Genomic DNA, 15659 nt, shown 5'->3' with positions numbered 1-15659 from the left:
TTACCTCCCAAATGCCTACCTCCTAATACCAAGGCGCTGACTGGCAATAGGACTTCAACATATGAATTCTAGGGCAGGGGAAGCAAACATTCAGATGATAGCATGCATATATACACATAAATCACATACCACTTACTGCTGCAAAATCCCTCTTTCTTTGAGAAGCAAGACTAGTTCAACCCACCCCTATTCTTATTCTATAGATGAAGACCTCAGATAGGAAGTGACTTGTCTGAGGTCACTTGGTGGTGGCTTGACACAGTCAGGATGAAATGAGATCTGCAATGAATATATGAATGGATGGGCAACAGGATTGGAAGACCAACAGTCCCACTGCCAGGCCTTAACCTTACCACAGCGGGAGAAGAGCCGAAGCCCAGAGGACTGAGTGGGTCTCTCCTTAGCTGAACGACTTGCGCCTGAATTCCAGCCTGTCCACGGCCAGGGTCAAACACCTGCCTCAGCACAATACACATAATTTCCAGATAGCTCACTAGTAATTAAAACCACGATTACTGTGTCTGTTAATGCAGTGTTTTCCAAACTGCAGTTCACAATCTGTCAGCAGATCACAAAGTCAATTTAGTGGGTCATGACTAGCATTTAAAAACTGAATAGTTTGCAAAAGAAAAGAACAGAAAATACCAGTGTATTGCATAGAGTCCAGATAAGTATTGTTTTGTGATACTTGTTATGTACGTTATGTATATTTGTTTTGCTACATATGACCATATGTGTGTACTTGGCCACAACATAAGAGGTATCTTCTTTTTAAAATTATGTTTCTAGTTTTACTGAGGCATAATTAACAATTAAAAATTACATATATTCAAGGTGTAGAACTTGATGATTCTCTGTACCTGCATGCTTAATCGCTCAGTTGTCTCTGACTCTTTGCGACCCCACAGACCCCGCCAGGCTCTTCTGTCCATGAATTCTTCAGCAAGAACACTGGAGTGGGTTGCCAGTTGCTTCTCCTGAGGAGCTTCCCAACCCAGGGATTGAACCTGGGTCTCCCTCATTGCAGGCGGATTCTTTACCATCTGAGCTACTGGAGAAGCTCCCGGAGGTCAAGACTCCCCTTGGCCATTTCCGAGGTATGACCTTGGCTGGACTGAGTAATTCCCCCGACTCTCTCTTGTTAATTCCCACCAGGCCAGGGCTATGGGAAGCTAAAATGAGATCATGGATGTGAACATACTTCCTAACTACAAATTATAAGTAAATATTAGCGATATTATCACTATTAGTAGTACCAGGCTGCTGCTATTTACTATAAATATCACCACATTCAGGAGAGCACAGCCATCAACTGCAACTGCTCCTGGATGGCGCTGTTTAACCTGAGATCCAAGAACATCCCCCGGCCTCAGGAAGTTCATAAAATTACAGGTAAAAGTGTGTGTGCGTGCATGTGTGTATGTGTGTACAGAAACTCGTGTGTATGTAAAGCGCGGGGGATAGGGATTCCAAGGCTTTCCACAGCATTTCAGTGAGCCACGAAGGTTCAGAGCCACCAGCACCTGGGGTGAAGCCAGACCCCCAGGGAACATAGGGTCCAGAGGATACCTCCCCCCGCCACCCCGCAACTGCAGGCAAGGAGCCGACTCCCAGCTGGGGGAAACAGCAGGACCCTCGGGGTCCTCTGGGTGCGTCTACCAGTCAGGGGAAAGAGGGCAGTGTACTTTTCAGAAACCTGTTCTTGTCCCGTGGAAACTGGTCCCACAGGCTGGGTGGGGCAGCCCCTCAGGAGGAGCCGGCTCTGCAGCCTCTGACCGAGACCGTCCACACCCACAGCCCCACCCCACAGAGGTGGCAAGTGTGGTTCGCAGGCAGACTCAGCAGCTCTCCAGGGCAAGGGCAGGGCTACAGGGGCCCAGCAGGAAACAGCTATCTCTGTGGGACACCCAGAATGCCCCAGGCAGGAGTGGTGGCCGCCCCAACCCCAGGCCTTGCCCCTCCCGGAGTCTCTCCACGCTCCGAGTATCCCCCTAGTATCCTCATGCTCTGACGGCCTTCCAAGCCCAGGGCACAGCAGTCCTCCTCCAGGAAGTCTTCCCCAGGTACGCCCTCCACCCCTCGCTCCCCTCCCTAAGCACCTCCAGACGCAGTGAGTGGGTGAGGATCACGGACTTTGGAGTCAGACAGGCCTGGGCTGCAGTCCCAGCCCCTCTGCTCACTAGTTAGTATCCCCGGGTCATGTCCCCTAACCTCAGCACCGGTCCCATCCCTCGCTCATGAGGGGTGGGGGGAGTAAGCAGAGCGATGTGCATGGGCTCTTCACATCAAGCAGGCACCTCAGTAAATGGCAATTACTATACCTAGTTTGGTTATACCGTTCTCTGATTCTTTTAGGTGTGGTTGTTTCGGCAGCCGCCATTAGATTCCTTGAAGACAGGCCCTGGATCTGTTTGTATATAAGAGACTCAATTAAAGAACGCTGACTGTCCTGCTCAGAGGTGATCCGCTCATTCACGTGTCTACCCACTACCCACAAAGGGAGGCTGCGGGGGGCTGGCACTCCAGAGAGCCGGGCACGTGGTGTCCACAAGCTGTGCCTTGGGGGAGCCACAAGCAGAGCAAACTGTTGTTATTCTGCCGCTTGGTCATGTCCGGCCCTTTGTGGCCCCACGGACAGCAGCACACCAGGCTTCCCTATCCTTCCCTGTCTCTCTGAGTCTGCTCAAACTCATGTCCATTGAGTTGATGAGGCCATCCAAGCACCTCATCCTCTGTTGCCCCCTTCTCCTCCTGCCCTCAATCTTTCCCAGCATCAGGGAAAAACCATAGCTTGGACTATGCAGAACTAGGGGGTCGCACAAACCGGGGACCCAGTGGGCTAGATACTGTGTGGATAGCAGAAACAGTTCTATGGTGGCATCTGCGGGAAAGGGGTGCCCTCAGGTTTGCGGGGAAAGTTAAGGTCAGCTTTGTAGAGAAGGTGACACAAATTCGTTGCAGAAGAGGTCAGAGAGGATCTGTCCGTTTGGAGAGGGCACGGCTAGGAGAAGGAACAGCGCACGCAAAGGCCCAGAGGCACGTTACAGGAAGTCACCGCTCTGGGCTCCTTCAGCAGAGTGTGAGGTGAGTGTCCTCTTCTGCCTAACTAGGGGCAGACTTGGGTGTGCCAGGAGAAGGGAGCCCCGGACTACCACGGGGACTGGGGATCAGGAGGAAGGTCAGCCCCACTAGGGAGGTGTTCCTAACTTTTTTCCCCACACTTGCTCGCTCATCCACTTTCCCACAGAAGGCAGATGCTTGGGCGAGAGGGGAAGGGAAGACGTGGGTAGCAGGGGGCATCCTCAGGGGGTGGCTCCGACCCTGGGCTCTGGAGACCTCCACTCACTCCTGCTAAGGAGTCAGGCGTTGCACCACCCAGAGCCGGGTCTGTTCTCATCGCTCCCTTCTCTAAAACTGCACTGGGACTCCCCTGTGGTCCAGCGGTTAAGAAATCGCCTCGCCATGCAGGGGACACAAGTTTGATCCCTGGTTGGGGAACCAAGATCCCATACCCTACAGGGCAACGAAGCCTGAGCACCGTAACTAGAGAGCTTCCACAGCAAAATGAAAGATCCTGCATGACGCAACGAAGATCCCAAGTGCCGCAACGAAGACCCAATGCCACCAAATGAAGAAAGAAATATTTTTAAATGAATACATACAACCAGACTTACTGGTTGTAAGTCAGTCTTACTTACTTACACCCCTTCTCCCCCACTCCTCGACGCCACTGAAACTTCAGATTTGCCTTGTCTCTGTCCCTTGCCAACTGCCTCCTTCCTGTTGTTAACTACCCCCAAAGCATCTTCCGTGGAAGCCCAAGACCTGGTCCATAAGCAAGCACTGACACAGGCTTCAGTGAGTGCCCAAAGCATTCAAGCCCCTGCCCAGGTGCTGGGGGCCTCTTAGACGTCTGAGCCGTCTAAGAGGGCCTCAAGGAGCTGACAGTCTGGTGGAGAGGTGAGAGGGACAGGAAACTGTCCATGACCAGAGACAGGGAGCACCGATGAGTCCAGAGACGTGAGAAAACAGGCACATAGGGTGAGGTGGAGGCAGTGCAAAGGGGCGCGGTGGGAGGAGAGCGTGGAGAGCAGACTTAAGCAGCCTGACACTGCTGTGATGAGTACACGACAGTGTGTCCTTATTAGGGCCGGTGGAATATACGACACAAAGAGTGAACCCTAACATTAATGACGTTACTCATGTGTGAACATGGTTCATCAGTTGTTTAATCATGTGTGAATGTGGTTCATCAGTTGTAACAGATGTACCACACTGATGCAAGATATTAATCACAGGGGAAACTGAGGGGAGGGAAGGGGCAATGGGAACACTCTACTTTCTGCACATTTTCCCCTAAAACCTAAAACTGGGGGGACTTACCTGGGGACTTCCTCTGTGTTTCCACTGCAGGGGACACTGGTTCCACCCCTGGTCTGGGAAATAAAATCCCACATGCCATGTGATGCAGCCAAAAAAAGGATCAAGGGACCTCCCATAAACACCTGGACTCCAGTTTCTTTTGACAAATCTGAGTATCTACAGACCTAGGCCAAATTCACCCACGGCAGCCACTGCTTGCCCTTCTCCATGGGGAAAATGAGGGAAGCCTCTGAGGGTCACACCAGCCCCCTTGTTCCAGTCAGGCCTGGTCAGGAGCTCTGTATTTGGGGACCTGGTGATAAAGGTTAGGTTTCTGATCACAGGGGTCTCAGAGCATCACGTCCCAAGGGCTGGGAAATGGTGACACCCATGAAAAGAGAGGAAGACCTGGGCTGTTTTTGGTCAAGTTGGATTTGCACAGATTGTAATTTAAAAGTGTGACCACATTTTGCAGGAGAAGTCAAGACTAGAGGTCAATTTAGGAGGCAGAGAGAGGTGACTTTCAAAGTCCCTGAAGTTTCTCAAGGGAGAGGAGTGCAGACTGGAGAGCCCAAGGAATGAGAAAAGGGTTCCTAGGACTAATGGGGCAAAACCGACCAAGTTGGGACGTGGAGGGAGGTGGGCCAGGTGCGGTGATGGAAATGATTCTCCAGGGAGCTCAGTTCCCCCGGCAAGGCAAGGGAAGGAAAAGAGGTGACCGGGGCTTAAGGGGGTGGAGGTTAGCAGCCGGCGCTGAGGGGCAGGGTGGGGAACTGCCGGGAGGCGGGGAGCCAGAGCGCAGTTCCTGGTGGGCAGGGCGCTCACACAATCCGCTTGGGTTAAAGTCGTCCCTGCGGCTGGGCAGAAATGGAGAGTGAAGAGGAAGATGCCTTGCCACTTGTTCGTTCCCTCAGCACACACTTACTGAACACCCACTCTGTGTCCAAGGCTATGGGAGGGTATGGGGATGGAGAGAGAGAGATGATGAGCTCAGGTTTCAGGAGCTCGGCACCAAACTGACAGAAAGCACATCTGATGGCCAAACGGCAGTGAGAGCCAGACGCTTCCAGAGGGACACAGAGGAGACACGTCACACCGGGGAGGCAGGAAAGACTTCTGGAAAAAACAAAGCCTGAGCTCAACCTTGAAGAAGCCCATTAGCCACGGAGGAGCGGGCACTCTAGGCTGAGGGTACAGTGGGGGCCAAGGCATGGAGGGAGGGGAGCTCCCATAGCTCAGCGTGGAGGTGGCCAAGGGTGTGCCGTGGCAGGCGGCCAGGGTGGAGCCTGGAAACAGATGAAGCCTCAGTCTGGGCCCGGTCTGATGCGGGGGGAGTGGATGCACCAGAGAGCTGGGAGTCAGGACTGGAAGTCTCAGGGATGGCGATAGAAGACAGGGTGGCTGGTGACCCTAGGTCGGGTAAGGGGAATCACGAGGAGCGGATGCAGACCAATTTCAAACCCTGGCTTCATCATCTGATGTCTGCTCTCGGGGAGATTACTTAATCTCTTCAATTTGAACTTTCTTATCAGCTAAATGAGGGCTTCCCTTGTGGCTCAGCAGTAAAGAATGTGCCTGCCAATGCAAGAGATACGGGTTCGATCCCTGGGTTGAGAAGATCCCCTGGAGAAGGAAATGGCAACCCACTCCTGGGTATTCTTGCCTGGGAAATCCCATGGACAGAGGAGCCTGGTGACCACGGGGTCTCCAAGAGTATGACACAATTGAGAAACTGCGCACACACACCAGCTAAACGAGGATAAGAAAAGTATCGACGACTTGTGAGAATGAAAAGCTCTGGCATCTACTAGAGAATTCAAGTGCATCCTAAACCACCTCAATTTTGCATTAATGTTCTTGCATGCTTCTTCCATCTTGGTTTATAATTTTGCTTGAAAACAGATGGTTTCCGCTTAGCTCTGACCCACCTCCCTGGCTGGAGCTGAGGCTAATGGGCATGCCACAAGCGAGGCGGGGTTGCCATGGTGACCTCCCTGCTTGCCTTAGGACTCAGGGAAAGGAACCTTTCCTTTGTTCCAGCTATTCTAGATATTTACCGCTAGGCAATTATTGCACATCTTAAAAAAAAAAAAAAAAAAGGCTGAATACTCTTTAGCATCTTTGTAGAGAAAAATTGGAAACAATCCAAATTTCTGGCAATAGAGAACTGTCTACATAAGTTACAGTACATCCATGTAAAATTGTACCTGGGCTATAAAACTGTTACAGATCTACAGTTATGGACAGGAAACGGTGTCATGACATGCTGTTAAATGAAAAAAGCAGGTTATGGAACAGCATAAATCTTGTAACGGCATCTATATAAAACTGTGTTCCATTTAACTGCTTGTATTTATGGACAGAAAAGTGTTTGAAAGGCTGTTTCTCAAAGTGTTCACAGGGGTTCTCTCTAGACAGTAGGGTTTACCTCTTGAGATCTGCTTTATTCTCTTCTACTTTTCCATAACACTAGAGTTTGTGTATTACACTAGAGCATGTGTATTACTATTTATGTATTCATTCATTCATTTTTTTTTAAAACCAAAGCAATAATACTATTAGGAAATAAATGAAGAATCCTCCAACTGTTGGCCAGTCTTGGAAGAATTAGCTATGTGGGCCAGCCCATGGGTTGTACACATTGGCATTTCCTTACACACCCACCTGAGAAGCTCTTGTATGAAGCTCTAGTATCAGCCTGCCTGCTGGCCCAGGGCAACACTGGCCTTGCATCCCCCATTCATAGCACTGGGGTTCAGTTTCCAAAACCATACATTTTGGAGACGCCACTGCCTTTCCCCAAGTTGAAGGCCTAAGGGGGCTCCCTCTGTTCCAGGTGTGGTGAACAGGGTGGGGGACAGGGGTGTCCTGCACTGGGAGCACAGTAAGGTCATGGGCAGCAGACACAGAGTGAGTCTCCTCTGTGTGCTGGGCGCTGGAGGTATATAGAGTTCCAGGTTGATACAGGCCTGTCCCAGTGGGACTCCAGTCTAGCGGAAGCAGGAACCCAGGAAGGGCCAGGAAATCCAAATAACTCCTCAGAGTTCCTGCAAGGCTCCCTGACTCATAGTCCACACTTCATGCTGCTACAACAAAACTGTGGGGTCCCTTCTGGAAGGTCCCAGAGGACCCCGCTCCTTACAAGACACATCCTCAAGCCAGCAGCAGCCTCACCTCTCAGCAGCCTTGCCACACTCCCGATGCCCCACCACCCAGCACTGTCCTTGAACGCACTGGACTTTCACATGCCCATGTTTTTGCACTTGCTGTTTACTCAGGGAGAGACACCCCTTCCTCCGCTTTCTCTTTTTGATGAAATCCAGCAGCAGTAGCCTGGGGTACACCTGCAAGGGTTGTATCACTCCCTTTGTAAACCTCACACTGAAATGCTCTGGCTCCCCTGAGTCAAGACTGGTCAAGCCTGGCTTGTTCACGGCCATGTCTGAGGTCTCCTGCCCAGCACTGGGCATAGCGTCCCTGTGGAATGAACACATGTTTACCGAACAACTGAACAACTCTGCCATCTACCACACTCTGAAACCTAGAAGTAGCGTCTGGTCCATTTGCCTAGAAGCTATCACCCAGTGGCTGTATGCTCTCTTCATGAATCCTGCACTTCCAAGCCCAAAGGGTCTATTTTACTTGGTCTAAAATTTTTATTTCAATATTTTTAAGATCTGAAATCTCAAACCAACTGTAAAAAAAAAAAAATACATGTGACAATTAGGGAAATCTGAATGCTGATAAAAGAAATTCATGATAACAAGAAATGATCAATTATTAAGATGTAATAATAGTATGACGGTTACATTTTTTTACAGGGCCCTTTTAACTTAGAGATATACACTGAAGTAATCACAGAGATGAGATGATGTCTGAATCGGCTTCAAGAGAAGCTGGCAGGAGCAGGGTGGATGGGTGTGGGCGCAAGTGAAACAAGATTGGCCATGAGTTGATCATTGTTGAGGCCAGGCATGGAAGTTCTTTACACCAGTCTCTCAAAATCTATATATTTTTAAAAGGAGACAATTACAACATTTTTTTAAAAACCTGCTTAAATGTGAAACACATCTTGAGTCCTACTCAGACGTTGCATGGCAGCAGACAAAGCAAAATGTTGTTGCAAGAATAATTATTACCCTGTTCACAGACTTTCCTAACATGTGGAATATCAACATGACAGTTTTGAAACTGATACAGGAAGTGTTGCGTCAGAATTGCCATCTGAACAAGATAAAACTAAAGAACTTAAGGACAAACCGGAAACGCTTTGGAAACAAAAACTCTGGCTCCTTATAAAGAAAAGTCCCAGAAAACAAAGCCAAAAGGCCTTGTCAGCGGAAAATATTCGAAGATATCTCACAAATATATCTTCTTACCATTCCTCAACTAGGGGACAGTCAGGAAAAGCTTGTTCTAGAAAATTTTATAGAAAAAGGTACTTGTGACCTAATGAGCCTGCCAACTTTGATGTTAAGATTCTGCTCCAAAAGGAATAAAGTAATAGCTCATCTTCTATTTTCTCATGACTAGATTTTGTGTTTTGAAAGCACACAGATTTCAATGTTTTGAATATGTCATTTTCGTTACCTGACAGGGTCTGTTTTTATGTTTACATTTACTTGAGGTTCCAAAATATTACACATTTCTTGTCTTAAATTATTGTTTTCTTTTACTGATTTAAATTTTTAAATACCTTCTTATAAAATACAAAGATGTACTTGAGTATTAGGTGATATGCACAACAAGACGGCCTCAGCTGTTTTACTCAAGTGTAACTATTTCCACACACTGTCGAGCTGGACAGGTGGGTGTCGGGCATCTAGCCCAGCGGTTCTCAGCTCTGGATACATCTTAAAACCACCTGAGTGTGCTCAGTCGTGTCTGACTCTGCGACCCCATGAACTGCAGGCTCCTCTGTGCATAGGATTCTCCAAGCAAGAATACTAGAGTGGGTTGCCATCTCCTTCTCCAGGGGATCTTCCCGACTCAGGGAACAAACCTATGTCTCCTGCACTGGCAGGTAGGTTCTTCACAGCTGAGCCACCTGAGAAGCCCTAAAACTACCCAGGGAGTTTGACCACACACTGACGCCTGGATCCACAGCTCACTTAAGCAAGCCTCCGAAGGCCAGGGAGAGGAGGAGGAGCCCAGCTGACCCTCCAGCACGGCCAGGGTGAGAATGCTCAGATTCCAGGCCGAGGTGACGGCTGAGCTGGTCCACCACCGTGCCCTGGAGGATCAGGACCGGGGTGCCTGGTCTACACAGCTTGTTGGCTTCCAGGGTGGGTGCAGCAGGCAGGTCTGTCCTCCAAGGGTGGAATAGGGTGAGTCCCTGCCGGCTTGATGGCAGGTGAACCAGGCCCTGACTGCTGGGGCTCCCCTCACCCCAACAGGAAGTGTCAGGCTTCTGGGGACAGCACGATCCTATCTGCACTCTCCTCCCAGGCTGCTAATCTGATCAGAAACTTGAAGTCTGAGATAAGGCTGTCAGCCTGTGAGATGGAGCCCAGATCACAGGAGGAAGGAAAGCAGGGAGACCCAGGGAGGACTCGGGGTGAGGAGGGGGCAGCCCTGGAAGCCTGTAAGAGGGCATGCAGCCCCTGAGGGCAGAACCAAGGCACCCTCCCCCTACCCCCTGAGATGTAGCTTCTGGGAGGCAGGTGTCGGCTGAAGCCACAGAGGCACTGTTCTCCAGCGGGGGAGGGCCATTCCATGCACATTGACCTCCCCACGGGAAAATGTCCAGGTGGGGCCTGGGGTGCTCACTCTGGAGAGGGGGTGAAGTTAGAGGCAGGAGCCTGGATAAACACTCTAGTGGTGAGTCCCAAACTCACCCGTGCACTCAAATAACACAGGGGCTGTGAACACATGAGCCTACTGGGTCAGTCCATCTCACGCCTTTTCAATCAGATGGCCCAGCAGGGGAACCTGGGAGGCATTCCCAGTATCAAGCCCCAGCGGGGAAGCACCTGCCTTGAGCTTCTGAGATCGGTCACCTTCACATGGCCCAGAATCCACCGCACACGGCAGGAGTTTAGGCTGGAATCCACACTGCTCGGTGAGCAGGTGGTGCAGGAAAGCATGGCCACCCTCACAGAGAAGAACCCCTTCTTTCTGAAGAGTCAGACATGCCCAATAGTGAAACTGTGAGGGAGCCACGGAGGGCGGGAGGCAGACTCTCCGAGTGGCCGCCTGCCTCCTGGACACACCCACCTGGGTGATTCCAGGCAACTCCCCTCCATGACTGATACATCATCCAGCCACCAAACCATAACTCTGTCCTTTGTACACACTGGTCCCTCTGCTCCAAGACGCCTCTGCCCTCACTGTATGTCTGCCTGGAAAATTCCACCACAGCCTTCAGTGTCCGCCCGAGCCCCACTCCATCAGGCTCCAGTGCCCCTGACCTGCCCTCTGTTCCCAGGTCCTCTGGGCCTCCCTGCTGCACTTCAAGCTGCATGGGTGCTCCGGGAGTGCGTCTGACCCCGCCTTGCTCCATGATGGGTGTCCAGAACCAAGCACTGCATCTGACATGTTGGGGAGCACTCAGCAAAGACCTGTGTGTGGCCCAAGGAGTCCTGAGAAGGAGCCCAGAGCAAGGATGTGGGAGCAGTCAGAGAAGGCTCCCAGGGGGAGGCAGCACTGAAGGTGGACCGCAAATGAGGGTGAGCACTTGCTTTGGCAGAGACGGAGGAAGGGAGAGGAGCTTGCGAGCAAAGGCCCAGAGCGGGGAAATGGGCCGGCCACAGCAGGGAGGCTTGCTGCTGCTGAACTCAGAGACAAGAGATGGGAGGACAGCTGGGGGCGGGGGCAGGGCAGAGGGAGGCCCCGGGGGCACCCCTCCTCTGGGCCATGGAGCTCAGCATTCCCTCCGGCCTCCCTCCTCAGAGGATGTGCATTCTGAGCAGCTTTCCTTGGCAATCATTAACTCTTGAGCTTCACCCATTGGGACTGGGGGGGAATTATTTACTGATCGAACTGGCAAGTGAGCCATTTCATGTAATTATTACCCAGGGAACACAGCCCACAATCAAGGGTGAAATGGTCATGGGCAGCCAGGGAGGTGTAACTGGCAGGAGGAAGTCACACATGGACCCGGCAGGGGACTGGCATGTGCCCAGACCTTCAGCGGAGACTAGAGGACATCGGGGATCAGAGAAGGACGTGGGGCCCAGCGGGGAGGGGGAGAACACGGGGCCCACGTGACTTCACAAGTGGCCCCACAGACAGTGAGAAGCTCAAATGGCAGAAACCTCTGTAATACACAATTATTTCCATCCGTGACGAGAGACTCTGGGCCCTGGGGTCAGTGGGACCTGGCTTTGAGTCCTGAGGTCTCTCTAGGCCCCACTTTCCTCCTCTGTAAATGGGGATGACCGTGTTGATTTGAAATTCTACTTACTGAGCACTTGGTCTATTCCAAGACTTTTATGGGCGTTTTACACTCCACAGAATTTTCACAATCGGCTTCCAGGTGTGTATGTTAGTCACTCAGTTGTATCCAACTCTTATAGGCCCCCTGAACTATAAACCACCAGGCTCCTCTATCTGTGGAATTTTCCAGGCAAGAATACTAAAGCAGGGATCAGAAAGTCCCCTGGGGAATTCCTTCTCCAGAGGATCTTCCTGATCCAGCAATCAAACTTGGCTCTCCTACATTACATAGACCCTTTATAATCCTCAGAGTGACTATGTCATTGGCCTGTTTCAAGCATTAACAAGAGCCGGCGTTAAGGCCAAGATGCACAGTAAGTGTCCATAAAGTCGCCTGCCTGTATGATATTATTATGATGGACGATGTTCCTGGCTGGGCTGTCGAAGGCTACAAGGGAAACCACAAAACAGATCCTCCTTCCTCCTCACAAGGACACTATTTTTCCTGCTAACCCAATGTCAAAAGCAACACATTTCACAATATTTGAATGCAGCAGTAGATTAAGAGCCCCAGTGGCAAAATGTGACACAAGGTCATTATTCTAGTATTATTAAGCACAGGGTTGTTTCTTTTTTTAAGGACTGAGAAAAATGAATTATTCAAAATACCAGGAAGAGTGAGAATAATAATAGGCGCCTTCAAATCGGCCCCCAAGAAGGTGCAGCCAGAGCTGGGAAGGTGTAAATAGTTAAGCCTTGCCCTGCCTGACCTCTGCTGCCAGAGGCCCCCGAGGCTGCAGGCTGGCCTGCACCCTGTCTGGAGGCCGGCCTAGAACCCGCAGGACCTGCCAGAGGCAAGTAGTGCTGGATCAGCCGGCCGGCGACAGTGGGTGTGGATTCTGGCTGCAGCCATCCCTGCCTGCCCCCAAAGTCCCGACAGCCTCTGGTTATTGCGGACGGTGATGCACTCTGCCCAGGGGTGGAAAGCTGGGCAAGCGAAAGTCACCCAGTCATGTCTGACTCTCTGCAACCCCATGGACTGTAGTCCACCAGGTTCCTCTGTCCACGGAATTCTCTAAGCAAGAATACTGGAGTGAGTAGCCATTCCCTTCTCCAGGGGATCTTCCTGACCCAGGGATTGAACCCAGGTCTCCTGCACTTCAGGCAGACTGAATGAAAAGTGAGCAAGGAAAAATCATGTCCAGGGTTAACATGCCCCTTCCCATCACGTGTCCCCACAGTGTCCCACAGAGTACTGGGAAGCAGGAAGGATCATCGAGGGGGAAACATGCCTGAAGATGGGTCTCCTATTTCTTGGCCTAGAAACGTCACACAGGCTGGCATCCGTGTAAGAAGGTGGTCCCCTGTGCAGTGTGAGTCAGGGGCTACCCTCCACACTGTGAAGCTAGAGATTTCACCATGAGAGGTTCACTTCTTTGAGTCTTTAAAGAAGGCCCTAAGGAAGAGGAGAGGTGTCATGGGAGTAGCAGAATCATCGGAAGAATTTTTTTTCCCTCTAACTTTTCATGCCGAGTCCCAGTCTTCCTTTCAGCACAGACAGAATTCATTTCCACAGTAACGTGTGTCAGCTGGGGGAGACATCTGAGCAGGCGGGGTGGAGCATGGGCAGAGAACCCAGCTCTGTTTAGGCCCGTCATAAACAAAGGCCTGTCATAAACAAAGGCCCATCATAAACAAAGGCCCGTCTTTGTGGGGAGAGCACTGGGCAAGGAGTCGGGGGCCTGGTCACGGCTGACTGAGTGGCCCTGGGAGGCCTGGGTGACCCCAAGAGCTACGTAACCATCTGCACCTCTGTCTCCACATCCTAGAGTGAGAACGCTGAGGAGGTGAGGCTCGCCGGCACCAGGAGGCGCTCAGAGACCAGCGTGAACACACGCTGGGCCCCACCAGGTGTGCCAAACACGTCGGCCCTCCCAAAGCAGGGATCATCTGCTCTGATCAACCCCCCAGAGACCCTGCCCAGCCTCTGTCCTCCCCACACCAGCAGGACACAGGAGCTGAGCCCAGGAGCCTGAACAAAGCCAACTTGAATGGAACAAGGCCCGCTTTATCAGGACAGGTGTTTTCTCTTTGAAAGTCAAATGGGAGGCCTCTGCACAAGGAAGGGTGTTCACAGCACACCCAGGCTGGCGGGGTGGAGGCCCAGGCACCGCAGGGACTGTGTCCCCTGACCCTTCCCTCCCTGGCCCGCAGCCCCTGAGAGCTTGACCACGGGACTTCACTTCTTCAGACTCCCCTTCTGTTCTTTTCCGGCCCTGAAGGAAATCTGGAGAGGGATAAGCAAAGACTTGATCATTAACAGGAGACCATAAAGTACCCAAGGGGCTTCCCGAGAGGCATTAGTGGTAAAGAACCCACCTGCCAATGCAGGCGTAAGAGATGTAAGAGACACAGGTTCAGTTCCGGGGTCGGGAAGATCCTCTGGAGGGCATGGCAACCCACTCCAGTATTCTTGCCTGGAGAATCCAATGGACAGAGGAGCCTGGCCAGCTATAGTCCATGGGGTCACACAGAGTTGGCTATGACTAAAGCAACTTAAGTGCACACACGTACACACACACACACAAACCAAAGGACAAAACTAATACTTCCAGAACAAGGTATAAAACCAGGACCCAGAGATGTCAGGAGGCCTGCTCAAGGTCATCCAGCAGGCTGGTCTTAGGGCAAGCCCAGAAGCCTCCAGTCTTGCTAAGGGACAACCTAGAAGCAAGATTCCAGCAACTGGGCATCTGAGGGACTCAAAGGACTGCCTCTGGTAGGACAGTGACGATTAAAGCAAACCAGTTCAAGAGGGAGGAGGGACAAAGACAACAGCCAATTTCCCTTCCTCCCAAGTCCTCCCCTAGCCTCATGTTTAAGCTAAATGTTTCATCCTCCTTCACACAATTTCCTTTTTCAAAAATTATTTACAATTTTTTTTTTCCAAACCATTGAAAAAAATGGTTTCAAATCATTGAAAACCTCTCGGGTTCTAGAGAGGATGCGTACCAAAACCGTCAAAGAACTCAACTGCTGATGCCTCATATTTCAGAAACAGATGCCCTCCCTTCTTGGGGCCCTTCTCAGAGCCACTGCTCCCCAACAATGCCCGTCATAAGAAAGGGCCCCAGCGAGAAGCATTACTGGGCCCTGATCTGGGGAAACAAACACTTGTTTTCTGCCCCAAGGGCCACTGAAGGATACTCGAGGGACCACACCTGCCCAATTGGAAGCATTTTCAAAGCCTCATCATCCCTCGCAGAAGTGCAAAGCCACAGTTCATCCAGCTAGCAGCCCCCCAAGGCTCCCCTGCCTGTCAAAGAGGCTGAAACACTTTGATAGAGCCCACAGGGGCTCCCTGTCTCCTGCCCCATCCCTTGCCAACAGCTCACCTGTCACCCCCAAAGCAGCCATCACCATCTTCCTGCACCCAGGGGGCCTGATGCACAAGCTCCCCTGGGACACCTGGTCTTGTGGGGCTCCCGCCCCTTCCTTCCCCCTTGAGGAGACCCATGGTCTGCTCGAGCTCTTCCTGCTTCTAGAAGTCGTCTCTGCCAACCACAGCCCAGCTGGCTTCCCTTCATTCTCTGCACTGGCATCTGGGGCGATGGAGCCTTCTGGAGAAGGGGGACATGGTGTCTTTGCTGGGGAAGCAGAACAAACACAACAGACTTGTAAGACCTACGACACCCAGCCCAGGTCAGAGTTCAGGAAGCAAGGTAAACACGAGCTGAACATGAGGTTATTTCCCCACAAATTCTACTCTCAAAAGGTCAATAACTCTTGAGGCAACAATAAGAGAAAAATCGCCAGGTAGCCTGAGTGATGGCCAAGTGTGAGCATGTGTCTGTGAACTTCCAGTGGATTTACTGACTTAAAGCACAGGTCTGGGAGGTGGACCAGCATGACTAGAATAG

The 15659-nt window shown here is 51.4% G+C and overlaps 1 protein-coding gene and 1 long non-coding RNA gene across 5 annotated transcripts in view; one reads left to right on the top strand and one right to left on the bottom strand.

Annotated features, from left to right (window-relative positions):
* The window catches only part of PAQR5 (progestin and adipoQ receptor family member 5), a 91754-nt gene that overhangs the window by 62773 nt on the left and 13322 nt on the right, over positions 1 to 15659 (bottom strand). The window contains exon 1 of one of the 4 annotated variants that reach the window (XM_043470917.1): positions 15135 to 15378. The exons of the other annotated variants lie outside the window; for them this stretch is intronic. The gene's annotated coding sequence lies outside the window, so the exon portion shown is untranslated. Of the gene's footprint in view, positions 1 to 15134; positions 15379 to 15659 lie in introns of those variants that run through there. 4 annotated transcript variants of the gene reach the window in all.
* On the top strand, positions 972 to 2455 carry LOC122443094. Its single transcript, XR_006269913.1, has 3 exons — positions 972 to 1097; positions 1296 to 1392; positions 2356 to 2455. It is a non-coding gene; the product is annotated as an uncharacterized LOC122443094 (long non-coding RNA).

The sequence above is a fragment of the Cervus canadensis genome, chromosome 6 (genome assembly GCF_019320065.1).
Source record: "Cervus canadensis isolate Bull #8, Minnesota chromosome 6, ASM1932006v1, whole genome shotgun sequence".
NCBI lineage: Eukaryota > Metazoa > Chordata > Mammalia > Artiodactyla > Cervidae > Cervus > Cervus canadensis.
Note: the sequence above shows the minus strand (reverse complement) of the source record. Positions and strands in the feature narration are given on the sequence as shown.